At 35.5% G+C, this 17410-nt stretch overlaps 1 protein-coding gene across 7 annotated transcripts in view; it reads right to left on the reverse strand.

Moving 5' to 3' along the window:
• The window catches only part of LOC107047916 (forkhead box protein P1), a 382431-nt gene that overhangs the window by 38826 nt on the left and 326195 nt on the right, over positions 1–17410 (reverse strand). The window lies entirely within an intron of this gene.

Consider the following 17410-nt stretch of genomic DNA (forward strand, 5'->3'; position numbering starts at 1 on the left):
GGGGGGGGGGGGGGGGGGGGGGGGGGGGAGTAAGCGAAACGAGCAGGGGGCGAAGCCCCTATTGTGAAATGAATAAATTGTTTTTTTTAATTCAATAAAAATTTCATTTTACATAAATAAATTGTTTGCTTAATATAATTAAACCCTCATTCTTGAAACAAGTATAAAAGTTTATTCACTTGTAACAAAAATATTCTTGAACTAAGTAAAAAATTTCAAATGACGATTTTTATTTGATTCAAAAGAACCATTTTCCTGGATGTAGAAAATTTTTTTCTCGTTGCTATTTGATCATTTTCAAAATATTTTTCCCTTGAAATTCATCTCATTAAAGTGGAAATGTTCAACTATTTGTTTTGAGATTTCCGTAATATTGATCTTAGGGAAATAGTGAAAATCCCATCGTTGTTGTGGAAAACTCGAGTACGCCAAAAACCCATTCCCATGTCCCAACAATCTCTGTACGCTCAACTGTTTGCATTACGGGGATTTGTTTTATTAACTTCCACCGTCTCACAATTTCCCCACAAGTAGGTTTTGTAGATTCATGGAATGAGGTACCGGACGGATTCATCCGTTAGGAATATATACTTCCGTGGAAAACCCATCCCCTCCCCAAATGGAAACGGATGTCGTGGGTAAGACAGAGACACGCGAGAAGAGTTTTTGGGCATGATGGGATGAGTTTTGTTGGGAAGATGATTCTACATTCCCTTATCCTGTATTTTGGTTTAGCGAATAAAATTTTCTCATCATTACAAACTTTGAAAATCAGAGTTGAGTTACGCAAACGCATTTGCAGATGGTAAATGCGTTTATATACTTTAACTTTGTGTTTCAGTTGGAATCGTGTAATACGATGAATAATGAAAGTCCGGGATTTCGGTTTTTCGAATGCATCGAGGGGAAGCTCTGGAAAATTCAGCTGAATACTCAGCATAAAAACTCATTTTAATGTATTACTTTCTGAGCTACAAATCAGTCGATTTTTATCTTTTCTCTAAAAGTTACCATATGCGGTTATAAGGAGCATAAATAATGAAATACAATACTTATTATTTCTCAAAATGCATCACCAAAAGTTGAGGAAATTTTCGCCGAAGAAGTGAATATCGCGACTTCTTCTGATGCATTTCTGTCCAACTTATAAAATACTAGGGGGCTACATGACCCTTGTGACCCTTAATCTGAACCTCATCTTACCCTATCATGATTTTTGACCCCCATGACCCTCATGTGGACCCTTATTCTGACCCTTGAGACCCTTATCACCCGTATTTAGACCCTTAATCTGCCACTTGTGACCCCAACTTTCTTCACCAAAAGTCGATTTGGATTTTTATAATATAGAGAGATATCTTGAGACCCTTATTTTGACCCTTGTGACCCTTAGTTTCTGACCCAATGACCCTTATTTGGACCCTTGATCTGACCCTTGCGACCCTCTGCCAAAAGTTATTTTTTCTCAGTGTAAGATATTTTTTTCTTATCAATTTTCAAGTCATAAGTTTCTTATTCAAGTAAAGACGTTTCTCAAAAAACTTTATTTTTCTCAGTGTAACATCAGAATTCGTCAGCGTACATCAATAGACTCCAATAGGTCATCACACTGCGTTTTCAACCCACAATTTCTCTGGCTTTTGGATGCACTCAATTCACAAACAAAATAATAATTATTGCGGAAAATAACATTTCCTTGGATCAAGATAAATACGTTCAAATAACATTTTTGCTTATTTTCTTTCTGCAACGTTCTGTGTTTCATTCAGCCAAGTACAAAGAGTGGAGACACTTTTTTGTCAGGCGAGGTGGGTGGATGCCCTGTGGTTGACGCTCCTGACTAAACACTGATAACGCTCACGGGGAATTTCTTTGCATGTTATAAACATACGTAATCGTACACAAATAAGATTAGCATAGAACTCGGAGAGAGCACTGAGGGTTTTCTGGATTTTCACTTTGTTTCCACAGACAGAGATAGAAATAACAGACATATAAGCATGAATTTTAGGGGAGGGGAGATTCTACCAGTGGATTTTCATATCTGTTTCCGCGCTTTGTTGCGCTATTCCAAGTGAAGGACCAACTTCGAAGATTTATATTTGCCGGAAAAGCATTGGACTTGTTTCACTGAGAATGCACACCTTGAAATAGGGGATCATATTCTCTTTGCTATTGACGATTATGTTGGCTCAGTAGTAGCTGGACTATTCATAATACACTGTTAGAAATTTTTCGAAATTCCACGGAAAATTTGGTAGTAATTGTCATGAGAGTGACATTGAATCCGATTCAGGGGAAAAATGGGTATGAAATTTCAAGTTTCAGGGAGAATTCAAGGAAATCCATGAGTTTTCAGTGGCGGTGAGACGGAAATTTTACAACTGGATTGAATTTTCAATGGAACATGAATATTCAGAAACAAAATACCATGAACTTCCCAGAATTTTCGTGATTTTTACGAATTTTCATGGAATAATTGAACTGAAAAATCAAGTATTTTAATGATTTTTCGATCATTCGAACAGAAAATGAATGGAATATTCAATTTTTCAATGACAAGCTTTCCTGAAATTTCGGTGGAAATTAAACATGATAAAAATTTCCGGAATGTGACATGGAAAATCCAGACGAAAATTTTTAATAGTATACAAGTTTTACAATTGAAATAGTATATTTCGTAACGAGTGCAAAAAAGTGTTTTTGGGCGAGTGGAAGGTTTATATCACGAGCCGAAGGCGAGTGATATAATCCCACGAGCTAAAAAACATTTTTTCACGAGTTACGAACAATATTTTTCATCACAATGTGGCGCCAATGTCACAGCATGATGAAAACTAATTTATTTTATAACTTTGAGAGTAATGCAACAAAAAAGTTACGATATTTACTTCTTCAGCAAAAATTTTCTCACCTTTTGGTGATGCATTTTGAAATAGTATATTGTGCATCGAGGGCGGAAAGTCATGTTTTCCCGATCGAGGTGCACATGCTATTTTTTAACACGTCTGCAAAGGAAAGTTCGTATTTTGCTCTTTAATGAGCGGGAGGAAAGTACGAACTTTCCGTGCAGGTGTGTGAAAAAATAGTAAGTATTGTATTTCATTATCTACACTAAGAAAAAAAAAAACTTTTCCCAAAGAATTATTTTCTTGGTAGAAGAATATATTTTTTTAGGAGCATATTTTTCCAGACCTGTCATTCCCAGGTGGTCCAACTCCATCTCCAAATATTACAATTATGTTGAATTATGTGATACTCTGCTACATATGACGTTGGATAAACTCCATTGACAATTACCAACATTCAAAAATATAAATGATTTATTTGAATCCAATAAATAAATTTATTTAAATAGCACCAAATCAAGTTTTTTTCAAATTGAATAAAAATTTTCATTCGAAGTTGTGTTCATATTAAATAAATGTGTTTTTACTATTAATAAATCTTCATTTGATCCAAATAAATTCTTTATTTATACCAAATAAACAGTTTTCTTATATAAAGACAATGTCTTTATTCGAATCAAATACATTTTTTTTTTGAACTAAATAAATCTTAATAATTTATTTGATACTAATAATTTACTATCGCTTTGAGATGGTGATAAACTCGAAGAAGATTGAACGTAAAAACGTGGAATAATTATTAGGGGCTGTATATACATCACGTAAGACATTTAATAGGAGGGGGGGGGGAAGAGAAATTTCTATTCCATGGTCTTACTATCAGGGAGACAATGGTGAAAGAAGGTCGTATATACAGGAGTGACAAACTGTAATGACAAATTGAATCTGAATGATTCTAGAGAGCTCAAATCGTCTAGATTTCACGTTTCCTGGACTAGGTTTATACGACTTTTCTCCACATAGCGTACGGATATTTTTAAAACCCACTCTCGAAATTCTTTCACAAAATACATGAAAATGGAATTTTTAAAAAATAAGTTGAAAATTGTTTATTCGATAAAAAAAATCATTTATTTATATCAATAAATTGTTTGTTGAATATAATTAAATCCTTTTTCTTGAAACAAGAAGACAAGTTTATTGGTTTGTAACAAAAGAGATTATTAAAATAAGTGAAAAATTTCAAATGATTTTTATTTGATCCAAAATAACCATCTTTCTGGGTGTAATAAGAGGTGTTCATTCAAGATCATATGCAGCATAATCATCTCATAATTAAAAATAATTATAATATTTGGAGATGGACATGGACCACGTGGGAATGACTGGCCTGGAGCAATACGCTCCTAAAAAAATAAAGGCTTCTCCCAAGAAAATGACTCCTTGGCAAAAGTAATTTTTTTCTCAGTGTGTGGTGGAATGTTGCAGTGAGCGATCAGATCCGACCAGTATCTTGAGACGGAAGTTACTCTTCAAGGTCATAAGGGTGGAGATACACAAAGGGTCTGCCTTTAAAATTCACGATGGTCCTTCAGTTACAATATATTGTCCAAAAACTGATTTTTACGTCAATTCATGCTGCTTCATAATTTGGCTCCTGAAAATAGTTTACCTTTAACTAGGATTAAAAACGTTTCAGTCAAGCCAGAAAAGAATCGCCTAGATTCCCCATTTTTTTGAGATCCTACAAGACAAGATTTAACTATTTACCATCAAACAGAACAAAAAGGATGAGATTCATTTAAGATAATTGCAGTTTTCTTCATCATACACTCACCTCTCCCCCATTCACCTCCTCAAACATCCTCCAAATTACCCCGAGTGCATCTTGCTTTTAATTTCAGGAAGAGTTTAATTAATAAACCTCCCTCAACCCTTCGCCCCAAGATTTCCCATACCCCTTTTTCCGAAATCCTCAAGTCTCGGTTTTTGCATCAAGTCGCTTGAAGAACCATCAAGACCGGATGAAGTTCCTAAGACGTCAAGAAAAGGTTAAATAAAGGCTCCTGCCCTGTTGTTAGCTGTTCAGATTTCTCAGTCCTTCTTTAAGATGAAAAAAAAAACCGCGGAATCCCACATTGACGATGCCGTCTCACTCACCGCGCTTATTTGAATTCATCGGCAACAGGGAAGCCTCATATCTTTTATATATTAGAATTCTCACTCCACTCGTCCTGTTTACTGTTTGGATTTATTCCTCGATTTTTGGAACGAAAGGAAACCGCGCTCGAGAGTTGCTCATCATATACCTCGTTTTTCTGTTTACGAATAAAAAAAAATTTCTTTCCGAATGGGTTCTCTTTTTTTTCAATTTTTACTTTACTATTACTATTTACTTTACTATTTTCTTCTTCTATTTTTTCATGGCATAGTCGGGTGAACAGGCCAATTCCTGAACGGTTAAGGGAAATTCGAGTTTCGTGGCAGGATTTAAAGTAAAAGAAGCACTTAAATGGGGATATGATGGCTTTCATACCTTCAAGAATGTTTTAATTAGCAGAGAAAAATTATTTGAAGTGGAAATAACAAAGCAAAGAACAATTCAGTAGCGAAGTGGTAAAAGGAGATAAGTCAATTTTGACTATTGACCAGCTTTCAATCAATATCTCGAAATCTATGGGAGATAGAAAATTTTTTGTTACAGCCTTTTTTGTGGAGCCGATTGAGTGCTACAACAAATGTAATTACGAAAATTTCGCTATCTCCCTTAGATTCGGAAATATTCCTCAAAAACTCAACTGGGAGATATTTCGATTTATCTCAGTTTACCACTTCACTACTGAATTGAATTAAGAAATCGTTGAATGGAGCCAAAACCCATAATTTTTGGATGACTGGGGCATATTTTTTTTGTCGATCAATAGAAAAAATAATTAATCGCATGATTATACACGAGGAATATTATTGAAAGATGGAATAATCAGTACAATTTTCATTTTATTTATGTAAATATTCAATGCAAGTTGAAATCGTCCAGGAACTAACCCCCGTCCAGAAATTGACCTGTTTACCCTACTATTATCAATTGTAATTTCATCAAAATTTTGCATATTATTTCGTTCTGTCAAATAATTCTACATTTGGCCCCTCTCAAAACTTGAATTCGTGTTCAGTCCGGGTTTAATCAAGGTTCAATTAAGGTTTAAGTAGTGTACAGCCGAAATTTAATCAGGGTTTATTCAAGATTTAGCCAGAGTTTAGGCCAGGTTCTGCCAGAAGTTAATCGTGACCGTGAATCAATAGAGTAAGTATTCATCATAATACGCTCGTACCTAATTTTAATAGGGATAGAGATTTCGATACAAAAAGCTCATGACGGTGTCGTGTAACTTGATAAGCAATGATGCTATTCTCACAATTTTTCAACTTGATTAAGGGAAGACTACTATGAATTTAAAAAGTCGTGGGTTATTGGAGTGAGATTTTCCGTACATTGAAGATCGATTATATAGATCTAAAAACGAATAATTAGTGCAAAACAATTTTTTTTTCATTGTTCGTTTGTCCGAAAATGCTTAGCATGTCAGAAACAGTCCAGGGTCTCCATATTTTGAGTTACGAAGGATTTTTTTTTCTATTTCAATAGAGTGAAATAGGTCGTCGTATTAAGACTACTCAAGTGCTGTAACTCGCGATAATGCCGAATCGATTTCGGAAACGGAGTGGTGAAATGTGATAAGTCAATTTTCCTTCGAGGTCAGTTTTCAGAACACATACCCGAAATTGAAGGAAAATGGGACAATTATCACTAGTTACAATCCAAGAGAAATATTTAATCAAGGTTCAATCAAGGTTCAATTAAGGTTTAATTAGTGTACAGCCGAAATTTAATCAGGGTTTATTCAAGATTTAGCCAGAGTTTAGGCCAGGTTCTGCCAGAAGTTAATCGTGACCGTGAATCAATAGAGTAAGTATTCATCATAATACGCTCGTACCTAATTTTAATAGGGATAGAGATTTCGATACAAAAAGCTCATGACGGTGTCGTGTAACTTGATAAGCAATGATGCTATTCTCACAATTTTTCAACTTGATTAAGGGAAGACTACTATGAATTTAAAAAGTCGTGGGTTATTGGAGTGAGATTTTCCGTACATTGAAGATCGATTATATAGATCTAAAAACGAATAATTAGTGCAAAACAATTTTTTTTTCATTGTTCGTTTGTCCGAAAATGCTTAGCATGTCAGAAACAGTCCAGGGTCTCCATATTTTGAGTTACGAAGGATTTTTTTTTCTATTTCAATAGAGTGAAATAGGTCGTCGTATTAAGACTACTCAAGTGCTGTAACTCGCGATAATGCCGAATCGATTTCGGAAACGGAGTGGTGAAATGTGATAAGTCAATTTTCCTTCGAGGTCAGTTTTCAGAACACATACCCGAAATTGAAGGAAAATGGGACAATTATCACTAGTTACAATCCAAGAGAAATATTTAATCAAGGTTCAATCAAGGTTCAATTAAGGTTTAATTAGTGTACAGCCGAAATTTAATCAGGGTTTATTCAAGATTTAGCCAGAGTTTAGGCCAGGTTCTGCCAGAAGTTAATCGTGACCGTGAATCAATAGAGTAAGTATTCATCATAATACGCTCGTACCTAATTTTAATAGGGATAGAGATTTCGATACAAAAAGCTCATGACGGTGTCGTGTAACTTGATAAGCAATGATGCTATTCTCACAATTTTTCAACTTGATTAAGGGAAGACTACTATGAATTTAAAAAGTCGTGGGTTATTGGAGTGAGATTTTCCGTACATTGAAGATCGATTATATAGATCTAAAAACGAATAATTAGTGCAAAACAATTTTTTTTTCATTGTTCGTTTGTCCGAAAATGCTTAGCATGTCAGAAACAGTCCAGGGTCTCCATATTTTGAGTTACGAAGGATTTTTTTTTCTATTTCAATAGAGTGAAATAGGTCGTCGTATTAAGACTACTCAAGTGCTGTAACTCGCGATAATGCCGAATCGATTTCGGAAACGGAGTGGTGAAATGTGATAAGTCAATTTTCCTTCGAGGTCAGTTTTCAGAACACATACCCGAAATTGAAGGAAAATGGGACAATTATCACTAGTTACAATCCAAGAGAAATATTTAATCAAGGTTCAATCAAGGTTCAATTAAGGTTTAATTAGTGTACAGCCGAAATTTAATCAGGGTTTATTCAAGATTTAGCCAGAGTTTAGGCCAGGTTCTGCCAGAAGTTAATCGTGACCGTGAATCAATAGAGTAAGTATTCATCATAATACGCTCGTACCTAATTTTAATAGGGATAGAGATTTCGATACAAAAAGCTCATGACGGTGTCGTGTAACTTGATAAGCAATGATGCTATTCTCACAATTTTTCAACTTGATTAAGGGAAGACTACTATGAATTTAAAAAGTCGTGGGTTATTGGAGTGAGATTTTCCGTACATTGAAGATCGATTATATAGATCTAAAAACGAATAATTAGTGCAAAACAATTTTTTTTTCATTGTTCGTTTGTCCGAAAATGCTTAGCATGTCAGAAACAGTCCAGGGTCTCCATATTTTGAGTTACGAAGGATTTTTTTTTCTATTTCAATAGAGTGAAATAGGTCGTCGTATTAAGACTACTCAAGTGCTGTAACTCGCGATAATGCCGAATCGATTTCGGAAACGGAGTGGTGAAATGTGATAAGTCAATTTTCCTTCGAGGTCAGTTTTCAGAACACATACCCGAAATTGAAGGAAAATGGGACAATTATCACTAGTTACAATCCAAGAGAAATATTTAATCAAGGTTCAATCAAGGTTCAATTAAGGTTTAATTAGTGTACAGCCGAAATTTAATCAGGGTTTATTCAAGATTTAGCCAGAGTTTAGGCCAGGTTCTGCCAGAAGTTAATCGTGACCGTGAATCAATAGAGTAAGTATTCATCATAATACGCTCGTACCTAATTTTAATAGGGATAGAGATTTCGATACAAAAAGCTCATGACGGTGTCGTGTAACTTGATAAGCAATGATGCTATTCTCACAATTTTTCAACTTGATTAAGGGAAGACTACTATGAATTTAAAAAGTCGTGGGTTATTGGAGTGAGATTTTCCGTACATTGAAGATCGATTATATAGATCTAAAAACGAATAATTAGTGCAAAACAATTTTTTTTTCATTGTTCGTTTGTCCGAAAATGCTTAGCATGTCAGAAACAGTCCAGGGTCTCCATATTTTGAGTTACGAAGGATTTTTTTTTCTATTTCAATAGAGTGAAATAGGTCGTCGTATTAAGACTACTCAAGTGCTGTAACTCGCGATAATGCCGAATCGATTTCGGAAACGGAGTGGTGAAATGTGATAAGTCAATTTTCCTTCGAGGTCAGTTTTCAGAACACATACCCGAAATTGAAGGAAAATGGGACAATTATCACTAGTTACAATCCAAGAGAAATATTTAATCAAGGTTCAATCAAGGTTCAATTAAGGTTTAATTAGTGTACAGCCGAAATTTAATCAGGGTTTATTCAAGATTTAGCCAGAGTTTAGGCCAGGTTCTGCCAGAAGTTAATCGTGACCGTGAATCAATAGAGTAAGTATTCATCATAATACGCTCGTACCTAATTTTAATAGGGATAGAGATTTCGATACAAAAAGCTCATGACGGTGTCGTGTAACTTGATAAGCAATGATGCTATTCTCACAATTTTTCAACTTGATTAAGGGAAGACTACTATGAATTTAAAAAGTCGTGGGTTATTGGAGTGAGATTTTCCGTACATTGAAGATCGATTATATAGATCTAAAAACGAATAATTAGTGCAAAACAATTTTTTTTTCATTGTTCGTTTGTCCGAAAATGCTTAGCATGTCAGAAACAGTCCAGGGTCTCCATATTTTGAGTTACGAAGGATTTTTTTTTCTATTTCAATAGAGTGAAATAGGTCGTCGTATTAAGACTACTCAAGTGCTGTAACTCGCGATAATGCCGAATCGATTTCGGAAACGGAGTGGTGAAATGTGATAAGTCAATTTTCCTTCGAGGTCAGTTTTCAGAACACATACCCGAAATTGAAGGAAAATGGGACAATTATCACTAGTTACAATCCAAGAGAAATATCCGATGAATATTGAAGCTGAAAATAGAATTGATTCAGGGTGCTGCTCAAATCCTAGTACGACTCAAAATTCAAACCTTTTTTTTCAAAATGTTCGTTAGATTCCCTCACGGAAAAAAAATATATGCAAATAATTATACGTGACATATATGTTCCATATTGCATTTTTCGCCGAAATATATGTGCGTACAATTGACATATATTTCACATATATTCCGTTTTCCTTTCGGGTTCCACAGACTATAGTATATTTCTAACCTAGGGAGGGAAAATAAAGGATCCTCAGCCGCCAGTGCAATTACCAGCCGAGCCGAAGGCGAGGTTGGTAAGCACGCGGCTGAGGGTCCTTTATTTTACTTCCCGTGGTTAGAACGCGATTTTCCGTCTCGGCGTAGGTGTAAAGTCAGAGTTCCCTCCTGCGAAGCGGGAGGGAAATGTAACTTTGCGCCCGCCGGGACGGAAAAACATATTGTTCAGTATAAATATTATTATTCTGAGTAGCTGAACATTTAAAAAAATACTACTCCTTTTACCGATTTGCTTCTAAGCCTTTCTGCTTGCCACACCAGTAATATCGTTTTTCAGTTTTTCAAGTAAAAATTAAAATGCATTGGAAGAAGGGAAAATTTGCGGTTGAAAACTCCTTATGGCGACCCTTAAACCTGAAGGTTTAACCACAATTTTTTTTTAGTTCTTGGGTGATAGTGGAATTAAATTCCATGTATGAATGAGTAAAAGGGGTTGTCATCTCATGTTTTCGTATGTAATACCACGAGAGGTTCCAAATTATTAGGTATTTTCCTCAAGGGTCCTGACATACAAATGAACCGATCGGAAAATACCTGATTAATTTTGAAGCTTGAGTGATATTTGGTAGAGAATTTTTCCATCCAAATTTCGGTCAAGAGAATTGCACTACGAGACAAAATCCATCTGTCAGTTCCAACGAGGGGCTCACTCAGCCAGAAAATCTTTTGTTTTTCATATATATTGAACATGAAAAATTGCCAGTGGAATTATTGAAAATTATCAGTTGAATACCGGGTTGACTATATAAAATAACAGTCGAATACACTGTTAAAAAAATTTGACTGAATTTTCCGGAAAAAGACCTTACATTCTATTTAAGGAAAAAATTCAATGGAATTTCAAGTTTCTCTGAAAATTCCAGTAGAGTTCCAATTTTTTAGCGGCAAGCAGACGGACATTCCATAATGTATATAAATTTTCAAGTGAAAATGAAGATTCACTGTCAAATTCCTTTGAATTTTCAGGGAGTTCCTTTAAAATTCTTAGGATTCCCGGAATTTTGAAGGAATTTGTTGAAAAGTTGAAGGAATTTGGAATTCAAGGAGAAATTTCTCTAAATTTTCCTGATTTTTCATTAATTTTTCCGGAATAATTAAACTAAAATTTACAGTTATCACGGATTTTTCCATGAAGTTATGAATTTTCAATGACAAAATTCCTTGTAATTACGAAATTCCAAGACTCTTACCGGAAATATCAATGGAAAATTTCTAATAGTGTAGCAATTCCATTGGCTAACATTTAGATGGGAAAAATTCTCATCAAAAATTCCTTGTGCTCCGATCAAATTTCTTGATTCAAGTAGTCGATGTACGCCCCTAGACGGCACGACGCCGAAGTAGTTAAGGACCGGTTGACCCAGACCGATTCTCCACTCAACTCAAGTAATTTCCGTGGCTTGATTCGAGTCGCCAGTATTCATGATTTGGGAAAACTTTAAGGTGTTTCGTGTGTAGATCACCAAAGGGGTGAAACGGAAGGATAGCCTTGTTGTTCTCGAGCTCTGATTCAATCGTTTTCCAATTTTCCAATTTTTCCAATTTTCAAATGAAGCTGAAACTAGCGAAAGATTCGACAGCAGAAGATTTGTCTTAGGCGAATCTAGGAGTGTACAAATGGTTTTGAGTAATGTACAAAGTCTTTCGCACTTGAAAAACATTTGTAGATTTGATTCTTTGACTCTCCTACACTTAAATATCCCCTAATTTGAATTTTCCGCTGTCGAATATTCTGCTAATTTCAGCTTCATAATTTTCAAGTAACTTTTTAAGTGTAGATTTGAAAATTTTTTGAGTATTAATTTCATTCATCAGATTGATTGATTTTCATCTCGTCACCTACGGGTGTCAAATAATTTTTATTTGGTGTTTCTCTAATTATTGAAATGATATTAAAATGCGTCCCGAGTAGGTAAACCTGTCGAGTGTTTTTTCTCTCTCAGTTCCATAGTTCAACCGATACCTTCCACATGATACTCACTGACATTCGAAGCACGCACCTGTGCGTGAGGGCGTAATTGCCCAGAAACTCATGATTTGCCGAACCATTTGTTCAAATAACTTTCTTATGAAATCTGAAAGAAATCTGAAACTTATACGTGTTCTCACAAAATATTATATTTGATTTATCACCTACTAGTTTTTCCTCGATAGTTCATTATTTTTTTGAATGCTATGGAAATTTTCCTGATTGAGAGTGTGGTAACCGCGAATGTTATAGCTGGTGAGGTTACAAAATCATCCAAATTTCATTATTTTTTTTCTTGAGACAGGGATCTGAAAAAAATGGGTCAATGACATATTTACTTGCCACAAGTAAATGTATATAAATATTTCCATAAGACATGTATAAATTTTCTTGTAGTTAGAAAATATACTTGGCAAAAGCAATTTTTTTTCTCAGTGTACTCAGACATTTCTTCCATGAATTTTCCATTTTTTTTCATTATTTTGACTTTTTACGCGAAACACCTGAACTCCTTGAATGAGGGAATTTCTGTCTGCAAAAACAATGGAAATCCCCGATCTCAGAAACATCTCTCACATATTAGTAATAATACCCCACACCATCTACTTAATATTTAGATTTATTTCTCTACACGTAGAGAAAAATTCTATAAAAATTACCAGAAACGAAACGTAATCCGCGAGCGAAGTAAAATTCATTAAAAAGGATGAGTCGGAACTGAAATTGTACGAATCGCCGCGTAAATTCTATCGTCTGGTGACTCACCGCTGTGTGAACAACAAGTCATTCCGTAATTTTTCCCCAACGATTGAAAAATTTTAGGGCACGGAACGTAGAAATAACTCACTAGCGTCATAAAAATTGTTGAACGCTCAACAATTTTTGATTTTGGACGCCTAGTAAGTCGGGAAGTTTCTGTAAGATTTTACTTCTTCGAGAAAAATGACGTGACAATTTCGTACTTTATTCGGCGATGAACCTGAGAATTCACTGAACGTTTCAGATTTCTTCTCTTCCATTTCTATAAAAGTTGCCGGAAAAGGATTCCCCATTGCGGATTACGTGAATTGTTCCGTAATTTTTACAGAATATTTCTCTCCGTGTAGAATCTTTAAAACGTAGAGAAAAACCTCGAGGGCTCCTCATTTCATTCCTCTCTTTATCCCCAGCACAACACACTGTATATTTATGATCTTTACTCTCGTGTGATTCACTTCTATTGTTATTTTTATCGCTCGAGATAACAGTTTCGAGGTAAGATTAATTCTCATACGCGTCGATAAATTCACGGGAGTAACAGGGAAAAATAAATATAAAAGATTTTTTATTAGGAAAGGGGGGGGGGAGAGAAAGGTGTCTCGAGGCTCGTTTGGTATTCACACAGACGTGCGCCAATCAGGGAGCGAGTGTGCCACCTTTCCAACTGTCTCATTCGAATTCGAATATACCCGGGCTACGGCTGTTGACGTTTGTCATAATATTTTAATATTAAATCGCGTTACATTCAGTCATGCGCTCGCATAATCAGGGGATGTACTGTTCCTTCGGGTAACGGAGGCAACCGGTGTCGAGAATATTGCGCGTGAATGCGTGACAGTATACGGTATTTGACAAGTAGAATTTTCGAGGTGAGGGGGTGGCGCATTTTTATGAGAGAATGTTCGGGGAATTGTTCCATCAGATCATTATTTTGCTATTTTCCAAGGGTGTTGGATTGACGAGGAGATTTCAGATGAAAAACTGAATATGCCGATCTATATTATCCCCGGGGTGTCTAGTCGCTCAACTTTAGATTTTTTAAGGTATAAATTACGAACTGGAGGTGTGGGATCATACCCCACCTGAGCGCAAATCCGTGTCCCTCCGAATTTTTCAATTTGTGCATTAGAGCTGCTCACGAGATGAGACGAGACGAGATTGTGGAAGCTCTCGTCTCAGTCTCGTTAAAATTCAAAACTCTTGGTATCGTATTGGTCGCATTAAAATTCAAAATTCTTGGTCTCGTCTCGGTCTCATTAAAATTCAAAATTCTTTGTATCGTCTCGGTCTCGTTAAAATTCCAAATTCTTGGTCTCGTCTCGGTCTCGTTAAAATTCAAAATTCTTTGTATCGTCTCGGTCTAGTTAAAATTCGAAATTCTTGGTCTCGTCTCGGTCTCGTTAAAATTAAAAATTCTTGGTATCGTCTCGGTCTCATTAAAATTCAATTCTTGGCATCATCTCAGTCTAGTTAAAATTCAAAATTCTTGGTCTCGTCTCAGTCTCGTTAAAATGCAAAATTCTTGGTATCGTCTCAGTCTCGTTAAAATGCAAAATTCTTAGTATCGTCTCGGTTTAGTTAAAATTCGAAATTCTTGGTCTCATCTCGGTCTCGTTAAAATTCAAAATTCTTGGTATCGTCTTGGTCTCACTAAAATTCAAAATTCTTGGTCTCGTTTCGGTCTCGTTAAAATTCAAAATTCTTATTATCGTCTCGGTCCCGTTAAAATTAAAAATTCTTGGCATCGTCTCAGTCTCGTTATAAATCAAAATTCTTCGTATCGTCTCGGTCTCGTTATAAATCAAAATTCTTCGTATCGTCTCGGTCTCGTTAAAATTCAAAATTCTTAGTATCGTCTTGGTCGTATTAAAATTCAAAATTCTTGGTATCGTCTCAGTCTAGTTAAAATTCGAAATTCTTGGTCTCATCTCGGTCTCATTAAAATTCAAAATTCTTGGTATTGTCTTGGTCTCATTAAAATTCAAAATTCTTCGTCTCGTCTCGGTCTCATTAAAATTCAAAATTCTTTGTATGGCCTCGGTCCCGTTAAAATTCAAAATTCTTGGTTTCGTCTCGGTCTCGTTGCAGTATGGTTTCAAGTGGGTCTCGTCTCGGTCTCACCTGAGTCTCAAAACTGAAGATTAGTCTCTTATCGTTGGTCTCGTACAATTGAGAGAAAAGCAAAATTTTACCTCTCAGTTTAAGGCCAGGAAGATCAAACGTCACAAGGGAACGCATTAATACCGGAGCTAGCTGTGAAGAAATGTATTCGGGGGTGAAATAGAATTTTTGTTGAAATCAATTTTTGTTAAGAGTTCAATTCACCCTCGACCCAGGTCAACTTTCTGTGCAATGCGGATTTTCATTTTTCACACCGACCCGTGTTGATTACTCCCGTATTGATTTTATGACACCACCATATCGATGTCAATTTTCACTTCATTCATCGTTTAAATCCAGAGTTGACATACAACCCTGTGTCTACACTCCTTTCAATGTGGACTCAGAGTCAGAATTCACTCAAAACTTGGTACTCTGTATCTTTTGCTATCCACAAAGAATATGCTCTTAATGGAGCTGCGGGACACCCCCAAAAAAGCGTTTCTAAATTGACCGACTGACCACTCACGTTCAAATGCGTAATTATTTTTTTGAACAATGAACGATGATCACAGAACGTCAAGTAAATAATTTCCAATCTAATTGTTCAAATCACCCTAGCGCCCAAACTATGAAAAATATACGAAAATTTTCGAATCACGAATCATTTAGAATTTAATAAGGAATAATGTTTGTTTTTTGTCAATTTCACATATCTCCTTTAGATTTCGAAATATGAACAAGAAAAGAGTTGCGTGCCCCAACACAGCCCTCTAAAGCCCACCGCGCACCGCAAGTACAGAGCGCTGTATCGGGTCGCGTAACTAGTTTATTCCTCATATCTCAGAATCTACGAGAGATAGATAAAACTGATAATTGACAAAAATGATTCCTTATTAAATTCTAGATGATTCATGATTTGAAAATTTTCGTCTATACTTCATAGTTTGGGTGCTAGGGCGAGTTGAACAATTTAATTGTTAATAATAAATCATTCCAATGCCTAACATTAATTGAAAATTGTTTACTTGACGTTTAGTGATAATATTTTATTGTTTAAAATACGAATTACGCATTATAACGCGAGTGGTCAGTACACTGACAGAATGATTGATTTATTCCAAACGAGATTCGTTAACTATTAACGAATGGTAGAGTTGAATATGACCAAATGAATATTCGTCAATAGTTAACGAATGGGTCACTTGAATGGCGAAAGTCAACTCAAACAAGGCTCCTCAAATATACATTCGTTAACTATTAACGAATGAACATTTGGTGGGACCGAATAGACCCTAACCTCCAACAAAAATCCATTCGTTAACAATAATTAATCCGTTCAATAACTAATCAGTGTACATGTCTGAAAATCGAGGGTGTCCCGCAGCTCTATACCGTCATTTTTATCCATTGCAAGAGTTTATGGGGTTGAATCCCTTAAAATTAACGATTGAAGCTGGACGTGTCGCTAGAAAACGGTTCCCTGTGAAATCGTCGGCGTTCAATGGCTATTCAGAAAATTACATCATCTAGAATACGACAGTCATCTACTCTCCTCCAACCTTTCATAGTTAAAACCGAGGGAATATGTACATTATAAATGGCAACGTGATTGGTTCATCAGACTCTTAAAAAATTCTCGACTCATCCCTTCCCCTTTCCGTCAACCTTGTTTTCTCACTTTTATTGCATTATCTGCCACGTTTTTAACAAACGAAGAAAGGAGGTAAATTCCGCATCAGATTAATTACAATATTTCGTAGGAAATATATTAATCAGGAAAATTCTTTGTGACCGTTGAGGACAACTTTTTTTCAAAGCTTAAATATGATACCTCTTCTACCTCAGCAATAGATTTTTTTCTTTACAAAAATAAGAATAAATTTTTTTTTCAAGTATCCCGGGAATTGATAGTGTTGAAAGGACTGTTACATAGCAAAGGAAAATTAACATTTTCCTCCATTTCCAGCAGAATCTCGCTCATTGGTTGTGAAGAATAAATTAAATGATAATTATTATTTTTTTCTATCGTTATTTTACATCGCTTCGACCCGGTTAGGGTATACTCCGATGAAGATCAAGACTTTAAATGGTTAGATCGCACCATTCTACCCGGCCGGGATTTCAACTCGGAACCTTTCGCATGTGAGGCAACGAATTTACCCACTGCGCCAAGCCACCGGGCTATTGAATAATTATGAAATTCCTTTAGCAATTAAAAATTTTTTGATTCAGTTCTTCTTTGTTTTAATCTGTTGATTTTAGAGCAAAATTTCAATC

The sequence above is a fragment of the Diachasma alloeum genome, unplaced genomic scaffold, assembly GCF_001412515.2.
Source record: "Diachasma alloeum isolate Michigan unplaced genomic scaffold, Dall2.0 Dall_scaffold_78908, whole genome shotgun sequence".
In the NCBI taxonomy this organism is placed as follows: domain Eukaryota; kingdom Metazoa; phylum Arthropoda; class Insecta; order Hymenoptera; family Braconidae; genus Diachasma; species Diachasma alloeum.